General features: G+C 38.8%; 1 protein-coding gene across 1 annotated transcript in view; it reads right to left on the bottom strand.

Annotated features, from left to right (window-relative positions):
* Positions 1-18,423, bottom strand: part of GRB14 (growth factor receptor bound protein 14) — a 132,399-nt gene that overhangs the window by 70,330 nt on the left and 43,646 nt on the right. The gene's annotated exons all lie outside the window — the stretch shown is intronic.

The following is an 18,423-nucleotide window of genomic DNA, read 5'->3' as shown; positions in this document are numbered from 1 at the left end:
GTCACAACTAAAAATAGTGCTAACAAGAAAATTTTCAATAAAGCCTAAATAAAGAGTGAAATACTAAAAGATGACTACAAGTATTCAAATATTAAAACCAATCTGACTTTTCACAATTATGAAACCCCTTCTAGACCGACATTTTAACAAGCTTTACTAACCCTGCACAGTGTTCTTTAACCGTGACCCACGGACTGCCCCACAGCATTCAGCATGAGAAGAACTCCTTGAAATTTCTAGATTACAATGAGATCACTGCAGTAAGGAGGCAAAATGGATGATCCTCGGCAACTCAGACACAAACTTTCCATTTCATTATCTAAACTGCAGGGTTCACTTTACTGCTTTATACCTGAGTGTGTTTTATATGCATGGTGAGCTCATATTCCTCAAGAGAAAAAGAGACACTACAAACTCTAGTGTCTACTAGACACTACTTTGAATTTCAAAACCTAGTTTGAATTTCAAAACCTACAACCCCTCATAATGGTAGCTGGGGCAGGGGGATGCACTTAGCATAAAAAGTTACAACCAGATCTAGCTCAGCAGCATTAATTTGATCCTTATCCTTATCCAGTAAGGTTTACCATGGTCTTTTAAAATAAAACCACCAAAAAAAATCTAATACAGGGAGGAGAGTGGTTATCACTTGTGAAGTAAAAGATTGAGCCTGGTTTAACCTTGAGCCACTTTTTGGCAGGCCAACAATAACAAAGCCCATGGGAACTACATAAAGTCGAGACCATTATCTATATTTGGCTTTTCCTTGTTTCTTTTCTCCATTTAGGTTTTGAGTATCACAAAATGTCACATCTGGTCTGAAAAATCTTACTGGGGGGTTCCACCACATCCAAAGCAATTGATTTCACTAAATCATTGATCAAAGTACCCACTATGTGCCAGGCATTGCATTAGGCAGTAGAAACATACTGTTGAATAAGATATGTTCACTGGCTCATAGTGAAATAGAGATATTAGTTTTTTAAATTAAAAAAATCACACTCGGTAATGGACTACATTAATCCATATTGATTAAATGCCAAGTACTGTGGGTATACCAAGGTAGAAGATACTATGCATTAGGGGTGAGATCAGAGCAGGCTTCAAGGAAGAAATGGCATTTGCTTTGAAAACTGATTAGGGGAAAAGAATATGCAGATACAAATAGGGAGTAAGATTCTCAAAGAAGACTTGAAGGTTTGAAGTCTACATGATTAGGAAGTGAGATATGCTGTTTTACATCACCCTGTAGAGCTTCTTTAAGCCCACTGGGTGGCACAAAAGGTTTGCGTTCAACTACTAACCAAAAGGTTGGCAGCTTGAATCCACCCAGCAGTGCCATGGAAGAAAGGCCTAGAAATCTACTTTTGTAAGATTACAGCCACTGAAAACCCTCTGACATACACTTCTGCCCTAAAACGTGAGGTCACCATGAGTCCGAATCAACTTGACGGCAATGAGTTTATAGAGCTTTTCAAGCACTGAAAATAGTGATGAAGTCCTGTATTTATTACAGAGCAATATACCTACCCTATAAAGGCTTAAAAATATTTGACATAAATAACTGCTAAGATGTGAAAAAGCGTATCTTTGGAACCCTTGAAAATTAAAGCTTATAAATTTTCAGTGAAAATCATGAACAGTAAAATGTGGCATTTTGTGACTCTGTTACCAAAAAGCTAACTGACTTTGAAAAATGAAATTTTTTCTTTTTGTAGTTAACAAGCTAAAATGCTAAAGAGATGGCAATCACACTTAAGACATGCAGAGTCTCAATTCTTAATGATCACTGTCAAGTGTTCATATTGACCACACCTTATCCTTACTTCATAGTTATTTTAGACACCAATTCAAATTTTAACTTTAGGTCATCCTTTCTTTTCATTATTATAAATGAATTTCTTGCTCACTAATCTTGTGACTTGAGTCTTAATTTTTTCAGCTAAAAAATGAGGATAAAACAAACTGTGGCAAACACTTTTAGAATTGCTGGGAGGATCATGGAAATTAAGTCTGCATAGGGCCTGGAAGACCCTATGCCAATAAGCACTTCTTAAACTCCCACTGTTGAAATCAGACCTAAGATGCATTCTCCTAGACTGTCATCAGTCATTTATTTCCAAACAAAGAAATTGTGGCATAAAATTTCTGCTTTTTAATACAATAAGGACAACAATGAAGTGTTACAGAATGTTGTTGTTGTTGTTAGGTGTCACTGAGCTGGTTCCAACTCATAGTGACCCCATGTACAACAGAACGAAACACTGTCCAGTCCTGCACTATCTTCACAATCATTGCAATGTTTAGGCTCGTTGTTGCAGCCACTGTGTCAGTCCATCTTGTTGAAGGTCTTCCTCTTTTTTGCTGACCCTCTACCAAGCGTGATGTCCCTCTCCAGGGACTGGTCCCTCTTGTTAACATGTTCAAAGTAAGTAAGACGAATTCTCGTCAACCTTGCTTCTAAGGAGCATTCTGGATGTACTTCTTTCAATACAGATTTATTTGTTCTGGAAGTCCATATTCTTTGCCAATGTCATAATTTGAATGCGTCGATTCTTCAGTCTTTGTTATTTATTTTCCAGCTTTTGCACGTGTATGAGGCAACTGATAATACCATGGCTTAGGTCAGGTGCGCCTTAGTCCTCCAAGCGAAATCTTCACTTGTGAACACTTTAAAGAGAGGTCTTTTGCAGCAGATTTGCCCAATGCAATACGTCCTTTGATTTCTTGACTGCTGCTTCCATGGGTGTTGATTGTAGATCCAAGTAAAATGAAACCTTTGACAACTTCAATCTTTTCTCCGTTTACCTTGAAGTTCTTATAGGTCCAGCTGTGAGGACTTTTTTTTTTTTTTTTGTTGAGGTGCAATCCACTCTGAAGGCTGGAGTCTTTGATCTTAATCAGTAAGTGCTTCAAGTCATCTGCATATCACAGGTTGTTAACAAGTCTTCCTCCAAACCTGACGCTCCTGCGTCCTTCTTCGTGTAGTCCAGCTTCTTGAATTATTTGCTCAGCATACAGAGTGAAAAAGTATGGTGAGAGGATACAACCCTGACACACACCTTTCCTGATTTTAATCCATGCAGTACCCCCTTGTTCTGTTCAAACGACTGCCTCTTGGTCTATGTACAGGTTCCTCATGAGTGTAAATAAGTGCTCTGGAATTCTCATTCTTTGCAATGTTATCCATAACTTGTTATGATCCACACAGTTGAATGCCTTTTTGTAGTCAATAAAACACAGGTCAACATCTTTCTGGTATTCTCTGCTTTCAGCCAAGATCCATCTGACATCAGCAATGATATCCCTTGTTCCACGTACTCTTCTGAATCAGGCTTGAATTTCTGGCAGTTCCCTGTCGATGCACTACTGCAACCAATTCTGAGTTATATTCAGCAAAATTTACTTGCGTGTGACATTAATGATAATTGTTCAATAATTTCCGCATTCTGTTGGATAACCTTTCATTGGAACGGGCTCAGACATGAATCTCTTCCAGTTGGTTGGCCAGGTAGCTAACTTACAAATTTCTTGGAATAGACGAGTGAATGTTTCCAGCAGTGCATCCATTTGTTGAAACATTTATTTCAATTGGCATTCCATCAATACCTGGAGCCTTGTTTTTTGCCAATGCCTTCGGTGCAGCTTGGACTTCTTCCTTCAGTACCATCGGTTTTTGATCATATGCTACGTCCTGAAGTAGTTGGATGTCGACCAATTATTTTTGGGTACAGTGACCCTGTGTATTTCCTCCATCTTTTTTTTTTGCTTCCTGTATCATTTTTTGCCCGTAGAATCCTTCAATATTGCAACCGGAGGCTTGAATTTTTTCTTCAGTTCTTTCAACTTGAGAAATGTCGAGTATGTTCTTCACTTTTGGTTTTCTAACTCCATGTCTTTGCACTTTTCATTATAATACTTTACTTTGTCTTCTTAAGTTGCCCATTGAAATCTGTTCAGCTCTTTCACTTCACAATTTCTTCCATTCATTTGGCTACTCTACATTCAAGAGCAAGTTTCAGAGTCTCTTCTGACATTCATTTTGGTCTTTTCTTTCTTTCCTGTATTTTTAATGACCTTTAGCTTTCTTCATGTATGATGTCCTTGATGTCATCCAACAACTCATCTGGTCTTCTGTCATTAGTGTTCAGTGCATCAAATCTACTATTGAGATGGTCTCTAAATTCATGTGGAATATACTCAAGGTTGTACTTTGGCTTTCATCAGCTTTTTAAAATTTTTCTTTAGCTTCAACTTGAACTTGCATATGAGCAATTGATGGTCTGTTCTGCAGTTGGTCCCTGGACTTGTTCAGACTGATGATATTGAGCTTTTCCATCGTCTCCTTCCGCAGATGTAGTCGACTTGATTCCTGCACTTACATTTATTTAGTATTTTTGTTCAGTATTTTGATAGAACAAGACTGAATTTTGCCACTCAAAATACATGTGTATCAAGCTTTCAATGAGTACTGAGAATTACAAAAATAACTATTATGATGATTATTAATAGTATTTATGAAAGTACTCAATATGTGCCAAGTATTGTTTTAGTTTTCATTTAACCCCCACAATGACTATGAGGTAGGCACTAGCTATTGAATAGGTGAGGCAGCTAAGGCCAGAAGAGCAGACAGCTGGAACTGATCTCAGATACAAACACATACTGGAAAAGAACTTGCCGAAGTTTACAAAGCTTATAAGCCAATAGGCTACAGCTAAAACAGCATGTGACCTTCTCTGAGACACTCCACTATTCCATCCCACAATACTATGTCCTGCATTGTACAATGGTATTACCTAATTTTAAATAATATTAGCATAAAATGCCATCTTCATACAGTCCTGGTTTCTCATGTATCTCAGCATTTGTTTGTTTTATTTTCCCACTTAATAAATATATACTGTGAGTCTTACTATGTGTAAAGTACTGTGTTATTTACTATGCAGTATTCAAAGTTGATCAACTGATTCCTATTACCAAAGGAGCTGATGCATGGCAACATGAAAGTAATTAGTCAAAGCAGTGCAGAAGGTGGGATCTGGGCAGAAGAATGCTACACAGTATTGGCCAACCTCTGGGGCCCAAGCCCACCTTTCATACCTTTTCTCCCATTCAACTTCAACAATAGCCTACAACACCCAGAGAGTGAATCCTCTAACAGCTCCCAAATGCACATTCTGTTCCCACCTCTTTGCACATACTGTTCCCTATCTCACTTGTTTCAAGGTCCAAGTCAGGTAAGACATCTTTTGAAAGTTTCACTGATAGTGCATCCTTCAAGCATCTCTCCATTTTATAGCACATATTACCTTAGAGTTGGGAGGTGGAGAAAGAAGGAGAGACAAATACGTATCAATTGCCTATTAAGGCACTTTACATTTGGTATTATGTTTTATTCTAACTCTGTAAAATAGGTATTATTTAATCCCATTTTACAGATTCAAATCATATATGCCATTTTCATACTGCCTGTTTACCATTTTTCATATATTAGTTTATTCAAACTTCGGCTACTACTTCCTATATGTGTGTGTACTTTCTATCATTTTTAGAATGTGGGCTCCTTTAAAATAGGAATATGTCTTAACTTCTCTCTAACATTACACCGTCTACTCCATGGTTTTTATACAGGAAAAAAAAGTATAAGGTGGAAGAAAGCTTCTTGATTAGTAAGTCCTACAATACATCTTTAGCCAAATGATCTGCTTTACACAAAACCCAACTTTCTCTGTCTCTTCCTCTTGCCCCTGTATATACTGCTACTCATTTGAAGTAGCTCATTGCCTATCCAGATTCATTATCTCCCTCAAAAGACTCAGATCAAAATTCACTCCCCCAAGAAATCATTCCTTCATCTAAATTATATAATTCTTGCCTTTTACTTTTTTAGAGCTTAAAACTTTTCCATTTCTCATGAGTTGTTCTGTACTTACATTGCTTCGAAAACTTATAAATTCTTTCATAGCCCCTAAGTTTTATGCCCAACAAAAATATAATCCTTGAGTATGGGACCTAAGCTCTTATTTCCTCTGCTTCTCCCACAATACCTAGAAGAGTGCTCTCGGTATACAGTAGGCATTATGTTCATGCACAGTCAATGTGGAAGGACTAGGCACTCTGGTTAGATAGAGGACAAGCCTCCTTTCTCATCTTAACAACTGTTAGCCTTATGATTTATTCTGAACAAAAGCACACAGTCTTCTTCTCCACGGGAACATTTGGATATTCTTTTGCTATCTGACAAAGTTCTCTTAGTGATCAATAGTGTGGACACTAAATCTAAATGTTGTCCTGAAAACACCGATTTCAGAAAAATCTTTATTTTATTATAACAATTAATATACAGTCTAGATCTTTAGATGTAAACTTGGTACCTCTAATTCTACCAGTTCATTTAACTCTACTAAGATCATTCACTTCCCTAAATATATGACATGGCATCAGTCTCCACACTTAATAAGCCTGATGTGATCTACCTCTATTCTACTTTCCTCCCTCCACTCTTACAGTTATTACTTCTATGAGGAAGGTCTAGGATTTATCACTGATTTAACCTGTAACAGAAAATTTCGACTTTCAGAGAAATTGCTGACTGACTCATTATACACGCTTCTTGTTGTTGTTACTAGTGATGATAAACATGTATATAAAATGAGTCTGGGAAAACATGGAGGGAGGGGACAGAGCATGATGGTCGTTTTAGAGAATCAGAATGGTTCATTTAGATCAAAAGGACAGAATGAACACAAGTATCTTCATGCCCCTCAAAACCTTAAAATCACAAGAAGGAGGAGGAGGAGAAGGAAGAGACAGAGAAGAAGAAGAAATTATTTCCTTGCTGAGAAAGAAGAAATCATGTCTTTCTTTACTGTGATGAGATATAAGAAATGTACCTTCAGAAGACTGTAAATTAAAAGAATTTCTACAAGCTAGAAAGTCATTAGGATTAGACTGATAAGAATACATTAAATTACAGCTAGAACTTGGGTACAAGAGAAATGATGGTGAGGACAGATCCAAAGAAACTGCTTAGAGCATATCTAGAGAAACCTATAAGCACATTATAAATAAAAACAAATAGTTGGAAAGGAAATTGGATATGAACTGTATGATAGAGAGGGGTGGGAGGGATGGAAGGTGATAAATCTCCCAACCCTCTCCTGTTTCCTGTCCTCAAGATTAAAATCTTTGAATCAGATGCCGAAAACAATTAAAGTCCACCTTATGTAAAGACTTAAGAGAAGAGGAATGCAGAATCTCCAAAAGAGACCAAAAAAGAAACAGGGAAGGAAACAACCTACAACTTAAACCTAAACAAACACTCTCACACTGATAAAGATAATGATGATCAAGGATCACCAAACATAAGAAATTTAACAGTATGAGAAAGAATGTAAATATGAACAACAGAAAAAACTCAAATCTCTCCTGAAAATATCAGAGATAATTTAAAAATTTTTAATCTAAAAATTTTTAATTTAAAAATTCTAATTGGCATCCTCAGAAGTGGTAAAGACTCAAGGAGCTCTAGCTTTGATAAAACAGAATGTTCGGCTGTGTAAAAGTAGCAATCAAAGAACCACAGACCAATTCTGGATATTATAAATAGTATGAAAAATATGTTAAATAAGATCTTATTATTATAATACATAAAGTAAAAATAAGTGGTATTGAAGAAAAAATGAGAGATATCTTCCACAATGTGGAAAGAAAAATTCAAAGAAATGAAAACAAAAGAAAAAAACAGAGAAATAATCTATAAAGACCAATACGTATAAAATGCGAACTAAGAAGAGTAAAAACAGAAAATAGAAGAAACTAGAAAAAAAAAAAAGTAAATTTCTCTGAGCTGATGAAAGATACAAGCCTTTAATTAAAAAGGTCCACAGATCTATAAGTTATATGAATGAAAATGAGTCATCCTAACTGTATGCGATGTTTAAGGTTGTGTGTCAACTTGGCTGGGCCATGATTCACAGTGATCTGGCATTTATGTAATGATGTAGTTATCCTCCATTTTGTGATATAACATAATCACCTCCATAATTTCATCTGATGTGATCAGCCAATCAGTTGTAAGGACAGTTTACTTGGGGTTGTGGCCCACATCCACTATATGGACATTCTGGCGAAGCTCGCTGGCTTTTGCTCACTCTGGATCCTGCATCCAGCACGTCATCATCTGACCCCCAGTCCTTTGGACTTGTGCCAGCAGCATGCCATACGGCCTGCTGATCTTGGGATTCACTGGCCTCTGCAGCCTGTAAGTCAGCAGCCTTATGTCTGACCTGCCGATTTTGTGTTCATCAGCCCCTGCAGCTATGTGAGTCAGGAGAAGCCTCTAGCCTGGGCCTGACCAACAGACTTGGGACTTGCCGGCCTCTTCAACCATGTGAATCATTTCCTTGAGACAGATCTATCTATCTATCTATCTATCTAATCTATCTAATCTATCTCTATGTATCTGCGTATCTATGTATCTGACTATCTACTTACCTACCTATCTACCTATTTACATATGCTTTACTGGTTTTGTTTCTCTAGAGAACCCAATCTAAGGCATTTGGTACCAAGAGTGGTTCTAGAGAAACAAAACTGTAAGGAAGAATTTTCTAAATGGGTTGGTTCTGGTTAGTCTTAAAGATGTTGATGACTCTGCTTCCAGTAGTAAAGAGGACACTGCTAACCCATGGTGTGAGATAGCAATAGAAATACACAAAATATCACCACCAATAGCTAAAGCATTGGTGAGAGGCAGGGATTTGGGTGATCGCATATTTGATAGTTTTCTACATTTATGTCACAATGAGAAGTACAAGGAAGCTGGTTGGTTCGTCCTATCTTCACTAGACAAAGTAGTGAAAGATGAGCTCAGGGTTTCAGACTCACAGCTCAAGTCGCACATAAACAATCTCAAAATTGCCACTTGTGCCCTGAAAGCCTTCTTTCTTGTAGTAAGAGAGCAGATATTGCCAAAAACCAAATGCAGAGTCTTATCGTAAGAGTGGCTGAATTACAACGTCAACTGAATTCCCAGCCTTGAATGTTGTCTGAAGTTAAAGTGAGGGCATTGATTGGGAAGAAATGGGATCCTGAAACTTGAGGTGGGGACACATGGGCAGGTAACCAGGAAGCTGGGGACACCCAGCCCCTAAAGTCTGTTGAATCCTGCCAACAGAACCAGCCCTCTCACTCCCATCTGAAGAGATGATTCCATCTTTGTCTGAAAATCCAGCCTCCCTGGTAAAACCATCAGCTCCCCCAACCCCATCTGATAAGATTAACCCAGCTGTGTCTGAAGAGCCCTTGTGTGCATCACCTGGGACAGATGCCTTACAAGACATTGCTGAATGTTCTCAGAACACATCCCCACCACACATTTTTGCTTCTAGATCTAGAGCTAGACTTAAGCCCCAGCGAGCCCAAAAGGTTAAGCACAAAGTGTGATGCAGGAAGAGGTACACTACATTCCAAAAGAACTGCTTGAATTTTCTAACATGTACAAACAGAAACCTGGGGAATATGCGTAGGAATGGCTATTAAAGGTGTGGAAAAATGGTGCACGGAACAATTTGGATCAGTCTGAGTTTACTGATATAGGCCCATTAAGCACAGATTCTTCATTCAATGTTTTAGCCTAAGAGGTTAGGAAAGAATCTAATAGTTTATATAGTTGGTTTGCTGATGCATGGATTACACAGTAGCCTACACTAAGTCACTTTGAACTACCAGACCTGCCTTGGTATACTGTAGAAGAAGGTATCCAAAGGCTTAGGGAAACTAACATGTTAGAGTGGATTTATGAGGTTAGACTCACAGACCCACACATGGAGTGCCCAGGGGACACACTTTTTACCACAATGGTGAGAAATAAATTTTTGAAAGGGGCCCCAGCATCCTTGAAGACTGATGTGATTGCTATTTTATGTAATATTTGACAGTGGGAACTGCCCTAACTGAATTAAGACACCTAACTATTATGGGGCTGACTGGACTCCATGGTGGTAGGGGCCATGTGGCAGCACTCAACAGACAAAGAAAAAGTGGATGTGGTTACCGTAATAAACAGCGGAGTCAAAGCAGTAATCAGAATTAGTCTGACTTGCATGGACTTATGGCATTGGCTACTTAATCATGGTGTCCCTAGGAGTGAAACAGAAGGGAAATCTACTAAATGTTTACTTGATCTGTACAAGCGAAATAATTCTAGATCAAGTGAATGGCATCTAACTCGAATCCTCAGAATACAGAGCCATGACCCCTCGATCAATTCCCAGACTTGAGCCAGTTTACAGACTCACAACCCCTTGGATGAAGGGGATGCCAGGTCCTCTTGAGGAAAGACCCCACTACACTGCCAAAAATTACACTGTAACTCTTTCTCCCAGCTTTCCGCAGACGAATCTACAGCCTTTTATGAGAGTGACTGGTCTTTGGGGAAAAAGAAAGAATCAGATATTTTGTGGTCTGTGGGATACTGGCTCTGAATTGACACTAATTCCAGGAGGCCCAAAACGTCACTGTGGCCCACCTGTTAGAGGAGGAGTATACGGAGGTCAGGTTATTAATGGAGTCTTATCTCAGATTCATCTCACAGTGGGTCCAGTGGGTGCCTGAACCCATCTTATAGTGATTTCTCCAGTTCTAGAATGCATGATTGTAATAGATACACTCAGCAACTGGCAGAACTCCCACATTGGATCCTTGACAAGTAGTCTAAGGGCTATTATGGTACAAAAAGCCAAGTGGAAGCCATTAGAACTGTCCCTACCTAGGAAAATAGTAAATCAAAAGCAATACCACATTCTTGGAGGGACTGCAGAGATTAGTGCCACCGTCAAAGACTTGAAGGATGGGCAGGGGTGGTAATTCCCACCATAACCTCATTCAACTTGCCTATTTGGCCTGTGGAAAAAAACGGATGGATCTTGGAGAATGACAGTGGATTATCAAAAACTTAACCAGGTGGTGACTCCAATTGCAGCTGCTGTTCCAGATACAGTTTCACTGCTTGAACAAATTAATACATCTCCTGGTACCTGGTATGCAGCTATTGATCTGGCCAATGCCTTTTTCTGGATTCTAGTTTCAAAGGAACAGCAGAAGCAGTTTGCTTTCTGCTGGCATGGCCAGCAATACATTTTCACTGTGCTACCTCAGAGATATATCAACTCTCCAGCCCAATGTCATAATTTAGTCTGCAGGGACCCTGATCGCCTTTTCCTTCCACAAGACATCACACTGGTCCATTACATTAATGACGTTATGCTGACCGGACCTAGTAAGGAACAAATGTCGATGAATCTGGACTTCTTGGTAAAACATTTGCATGCTAGCAGGTGGGAAACTAATATGACAAAAATTAAGGCACCTTCCACCTCAGTGAAATTTTTAGGGGTCCTGTGGTGTGGAGTTTGTTGAGATATTCCTTCTCAAGTGAAGGATAAGTTATTGCATGTGGCCCCTCCCACAACTAAAAAGGAAGCACAACACCTGGTGGGCCTCTTTGGATTTTAAAGACAATGTGTCCCTCATTTGGGTGTGCTACTCTGGCTTATTTATCAAGTGATTCAAAAAGCTGCTAGTTTTGAATGGGCCCAGAACAAGAGAAGGCTCTGCAATGGGTCCAGAATGCTGAGCAAGCCACTCTGCCACTTGGGCCATATGACCCAGCTATTTCAATGGTTCTTGAAGTGTCCATGGCAGGTAGAGATGCTGTCTGGAGTCAGAAAGGACCCTACTGGTGAATCACAGCACAGACCCTTAGGATTTTGGGGCAAAGCCCTGCCATCCTCTGCCGATAATTACTCTCCTTTTGAGAAACAGCTTTTGGCTTGTCACTGGGCCTTAGTAGAGACCGAAGGCTTAACTATTGGACACCAAGTCACCATGCAGCCTGAGCTGCCCATCACGTACTGGGTGTTGTCTGACTCACAGAACCATAAATTTGGATGTGCACAGCAGCACTCCATCATTAAATGGGAGTGGTATATATGAGATTGGGCCCGAGCAGGACCTGAAGGCACAAGTTGCATGAGGAAGTGGCCCAAATGCCCATGGTCTCAACTCCTGTCACATTACCAGCCTTCTCCCAGTCTGCACCTATGGCCTCATGGGGAGTTCCTTATTATCAGCGGAGAAAGTAAAAACTCATGCCTTGTTTACAGATGGTTCTGCATGACAAGCAGGAACCACTTGAAAGTGGACAGTGGAAGCACACTACAGCTCCATTACGGGACCTCTCTGATGGACAGTGGTGAAGAGATATCCTCCCAATGGGCAGAACTTTGAGCAGTGTACTGGCTGTTCACTTTGCGTGGAAAGAGAAATGTCCAGATGTGCAATTACATACTGATTCACGGGCTGTGGCCAGTGGTTTTGTTGGATGGTCAGGGACTTGGAAGGAACATGATTGGAAAACTGGAGACAAGGGAAGAGGTATGTGGACACACTTCTCTGAATGGGCCAAAGAAATGAAGATATTTGTGTCTCATGTGAATGCTCACCAAAGGGTGACCTCAGCAGAGAAGAATTTTAACAATCAAGTGGATATGATGATGCATTCTGTGGAAACCTGTCATTCTCTTTCCCTAGCCACTCCTATCATTGCCCAATGGGCTAATGAACAAAGTGGTCACGGTGGCAGGAGTGGTGGTTATTCATGGGCTCAGCAACATGGACTTCCACTCATCAGGGTTGACTTGGCTATACTGTTGCTGAGTGCCCAATCTGTTAGCAGCAGAGACCAACACTGAGTGTCCGATATGGTACCATTCTTCAAGGTGATCAGCTAGCAACCTGCTGGCAGGTTGATTACACTGGACCATTTCCATCATGGAAAGGGCAGCATTTTCATTCTTACTAGGATAGTCACTTACTCTGGAAACAGAACTGCCTTCCCTGCATGCAATGCTTCTGCCAAAACTACCATCTGTGTACTCACAGAATGCCTTATCAACCATCATGGTATCCCAAACAGCTTTGCCTCAGATTAAGGGACTCTCGTCATAGAAATTGAAGTGAGGCAATGGACCTAATGCTCATGTAATTCACTGGTCTTACGATGTTCCCCATCATCCTGAAGCAGGGGCTGGATAGAACAATGGAATGGCCTCCTAAAACACAAGTACTTTGCAGGGTTGAGGCAATGTTCTCCAGGAGGCTGTATATGCTCTAAACCAGAGTCCAATATATGGTGCTATTTCTCCCATAGCCAGGATTCACAGTTCCAGGAATCAAGGGGTGGAAATGGGAGTATTGCCCCTAGTGACCCAATTGAAAAATTTTTGCTTCCTGTTCCCACAATCCTATGCTCTGTAGGTCTAGAGGTCTTAGTTCCAAAGGGAGAAATGCTCCTACCTGGAGACACAATACAGATTCCACTGAACTGTAAGTTAAAAATGTCACCAGGTCACTTTGGGCCCCTCATGACTCTAGATCAACAGGCAAAGAAGGAAGTTACCATACTGGCTGCTGAGACTGATCTTTACTACCAAGCAGAAATCAGCTTGTGGCTGCATAATGGTAAAGAAGATAATGTCTGGAATACACAACATCCCTTAAGGTGTCTCTTAGTATTACCGTGCCCTGTGATTAAAGTCAATGGAAAATTACAGCAACCCAGTTCCAACAGGACTACTAATGGCCCCCAAATCTTCAGGAATGAAGTTCTGGGTCACCCCACCAGGCAAAGAACCAAGACCAGGCTGAAGTGCTTGCTGAAGGTAAAGGGAATACGGAATGGGTGGTGGAAGAAGGTAGTTCTAAATTCTAGTTATGACCATGTGACCAGTTGTAATTGTCTTTATTTAGAGATTGTGTATGACTTAAGGAGATGTGTGCAGGTGTCAAGCTGACAAGGGGTAGACGTGATAGCTAAGGTTGTGTGTCAACTTGGCTGGGCCTTTATTCTCAGTGGTTTGGCATTTATGTAATGATGTAATTTGACAGTGTTATGCAATGATGTAGTTATCCTCTATAATGTGATCTGATGTGATCAGCCAATCAGCCGTAAAGGGTGTTACTCAGGTGTGGCCTACACACTATATATATATGTATGTGTGTGTATATATATATAAAAAATATATATACATAAGATGTAATCACCTCCATAATGTGACCTGATATGATCAGCCAGTCAGTTGTCAGGAGAGTTTCTTTGGGGCTGTGGCTTACATCCAATATATATTGACATTCTGGCAAAGTTCACTGGCTTTTACTTGGTCTGAATCCTGCATCCGGCTTGTCATTATCTGACCTCTGGTTCTTGGGACTTGAGGCAGCAGCATGCTGTATTGCCTTCTAATCTTGGGATTCATCGGCCTCTGCAGCCTGTGAGCCAGTAGCCTGTCATCTTACCTGCTAATCTTAGATCCACTAGCCTCTGCAGCCCATGAGCCAGCAGCCTGCCATCTGACCTGACAATCTTGGGTTCATCAGCTCCTGCAGCTACGTGAGTCAGGAGAAGCCCCAGCCTAACACCTGACCACAGATTTGGGACTTGCCAGCCTCTACAATCATGCGAGCCATTGCCTTGAGATAAATCTCTCTCTTTTTCTCAATCTCTCTCTCTATATATATATGTGGTTTTTTTGTTTGTTTGTTTGTTTTTGTTTTTGTGTGTGTGTGTATACACTTTAATGGTTTTTCTTCTCCAGAGGATCCAGTCTAAGACACTATATAATGGGAACTGTGACAATTCAAAGAGAAAATATAAAATTCTAAACACTTGCTGAGAGAGGAAATAATGCTTACCTACAGAGGTATGACAATTAGGCTGGTATCAAAATATTATAAGATTTGCCATCAATATCCCTCATGAACACAGACACAAAATTCTTTAATAATAGAAATTTTTTTTAAAGTTGCTGTTAAGTCAATTTCGACTCACTGCTGCCCCAGGTGTTGCAGAGTAGAACTGCACTCCAAAGGGCTTTCGAAGTTGTGACCTTTCAGAAGCCTACTGCTAGGGCTTTCTTCCAAGGTACCTCTGGGTAAGTTTGACCGATCAGTCTTTTGCTTAATAGTTGAGTACTTAACCGTTTACATGACCCAGGGACTCCTACAGAAATCAAGGGAGGTTAAAAATCCGTATTTACAGGGAGCACCCCGCCTTTGTGGCAGTGGTGAAGAAGAAAGTCATTATATTATGAAAAACTTCTCGAATTCATACACAAAATCCTAGGTCAAAAGGAAATTTCTTTTTTAGCTTTGTACTTGGCCCTTGCCTGTCTCCCACATGAACTTCCTATAAATATATTCCAAGAAAACCCACTGCCTTTAAAGATGAATAATAAAATAGACTCATCATCAAATCTGTATAGACATACTATGAGTCTGAAAAAAAAGGAAAAGTGAAAAGAAATAGCAGATGAAGACCACTTGCAAGAGAAGTATTGTCAAAGATCAGATAAAAATTATGACCATACATTTCACTAAGAATTAATAAAAATAATTAAGAAAGCAAAATCACATCTGTTCATTCAGAGTACAAAGCAGAGAATCAAGAGCACAGGGAAGAAACACCAAGACAATAAGAGAAGATGAAACATCAGCTGGCCTAGCACAAGAGATTTAATTGCTCTTCAATGAAACTACAGTTAAAGAAATAAATGACAGAAATAAGAGAAGTGAGAAGAAAAACTGTTTTAAATTTAAGAAGTATTACAAACCGAGAAATCAAAAAGACAACGAAATCCAAACACACATAGTTGGAATCCTCACAGAAGGAAACCAAAATAATGGAAAAGAATATATATATGAAGATAAAATATAAGAAAAATTATTGCAATAAAAGACCTATTGAAAGGGCACACAGTTCTCCAGAGAAATTCATCATCACAGTCAACTCCAATATACATCCTAGCTACTGGACTTCAATTTTAAAAAAACCTATAGACAGCAAGGCAAATAAGTTTTAGTCACTCATTAAAAAAAAAAAAAAAAAAGTATTTCCATCTAATTGATTCCAACTCATAGTGACCTTACAGGGCAGAGCAGAACTGCCCCACAGGGTTTCCAAAGCTGTAAACCTTTACAGAAGCAGACTGCCATATCTTTCTCCCGAAGAGCAGCTGGTGGGTTCAAACTGCTGACCTTTCAGCTGCTGAGTGCTTAACCACTGCACCACCAGGGCTCCTTTTAGTCACTTATAAGGGGGGGAAATTGGTCTACTGTTGTATTTCTCCACAGAAATATTCAAAAACAGGATTCAGTAGACTCCACTGCCTTATAGTTAACTCCACTGGGTGGAGAAACATCCACAAAATCCTTCAGAAAGGAAATATAGATGAAATTTTTAAATCCAACCAAACGTATTAATTATAAAGGCAAGAGACATATTTAAAATTTTGAACATATAGAAATACATTAAAATTTTACTCCCATGGGATCTTCTCGAGGCATTTACTGTAAGACAAACCGCAGTCATCTAAAAGATGGCCGTGAAAACCAGAGCAAAAGGACTTGAATAAACATTGAAACTAATTGTAAGGCTAAAGTTCAATAAAGTATGCCATTATGCTGCTATAATAAAATGTAAGTAGTATAAGGCTTAACAAGTTGTTGTTGTTAGGTGTCATCGAGTCACTTCTGACTCATAGCAACCCTACGTACAACAGAATGAAACACTGCCCGGTCCTGTGCCATCCTCATGCTTGTTGTTATGCTTGAGTCCACTGTTGCAGCCACTGTGTCAAACCATCTCATTGAGGGTCTTCCTCTTTTTTGATAATGCTTAAAGAAATACAGTTATAGGTATAAATTATAACAGAAATGCAAATCCTTCTAAGTAAAATAAAGCAGAACACATTATGAAATTTTTTCAAAACTTATAAATTAAAAAACACATAAAATAATAAAACAATACTAACATCAAACTTTTAAATTACCCTGGTAAATGTTAGAAGGCTAAACTCACCTACTGAAAGAAAACAAACTTTCAGTTTGGATCATAAAGCAAATTGCACTCTATTCCACGCAAAAGAGAAACTCCTATAACCAAGTGATTCAGACCCATATGTATATAGAATAGTTGGTACAGAAAATCAATGGAGAAAGAATGAGATACTAAAAAAAGAATACTACCCACTTGAGTAAACAAACAAAAAAAAATGCAGATTCTTTACCTAATACCATAATAAAAACAGACTCCACAGTTAGAAAACTAAAGGTAAATTTTTTTTAATTTATAAACATGTTAGAAGAAATAACAAAAGAATAGTCTAATAATTTATGTAAAAAAAGATCAACAAGTTTAACTTATAAATATTCTTAATGTTTACAGTATAAAACACCCCATACACAAAGTTCAAGAAAATGCACAGATGGAGAGAAATATGTGCAATATATTTAAGAAAGGACTAATATCCGGAATACTAAAAAAGAATCTAAAAATTAACAGAAAAAAAGAACACTACCACCCTCAAAGGACAAAGGAAACATACGAACAGACAATTCACACACATACAATATACCACTGAATGTTAACACTTGAAAAGATATTCAATATCACTAATAATAAGAGAAATGCACAGTAACATAAAGCATTTTCATTAGTCAGACAAAAAATTAAAAGACTGAAGTATCAAATGCTGATATAAGTGCCGAGTTACAGAGTGGTACTCGGAGATAATGATGAAAGGATTATAAACGGGAACAGATTTTAAGGAAGGCAATTAGGAAGTATCCGTAAAAATCTTGATGAGCTATGTCCTTCAATGGAAATCACTCTTTTTATGGTTCTCTACTCTACAGACTGTTGTTATTGTTGTTCGGTGTTGTTGAGTCAATTTTGACTCACAGGGACCCCAAGTGACAAAGCAGAACTGCCTCGTAGGGTTTTCTAGGCTGTAATCTCTACAGGAACCAATGGCAAGGTCTCTGTCGGAGTTGTTGGGTGGATTCAAACCAACCTCTTAACTATTAGCAGCCAACCTATTAACCACTGCAACACCAGAGTTCCTTACTAACTAGCATAATATTTAGAAAGGCATCTGGAAGAAAGTCCACTCCTTTACTGTTTATAGAAAAAAAATCTGAAATAACTAAAGGATTGGAAAAATTGATACATACTAATAAAATGTAGTGTTTCCAGACTATGGAATATTGGGTAAGAATTAAACGAACTAAGGGATGGACTAATGAAAAAAAATAGGTTTGGACTAACAAAAAAAATTACCAAAACATACTGTTAAATAAGAAGAAAAAGAGAAGAAATTTAGCACAACCCCATTTCTGTAAAAACAAACAAAATACCCTATACTTTTGTATATAATGTAAACATAGGTAAGATCGTAGGAAAAAACCTAGAAAAGTCTATGCCAATTTTTTAATAATTTTTACTCTAGGGAGGAAAGTGAGATTGAAGGGAGAGGTGATTACAAAGTGATTATGTTTAATTATCTCTTTTCATTTTTACCA

Source organism: Trichechus manatus, unplaced genomic scaffold (genome assembly GCF_000243295.1).
Source record: "Trichechus manatus latirostris isolate Lorelei unplaced genomic scaffold, TriManLat1.0 scaffold00037, whole genome shotgun sequence".
Classification (NCBI taxonomy): Eukaryota; Metazoa; Chordata; class Mammalia; order Sirenia; family Trichechidae; genus Trichechus; species Trichechus manatus.
Note: the sequence above shows the minus strand (reverse complement) of the source record. Positions and strands in the feature narration are given on the sequence as shown.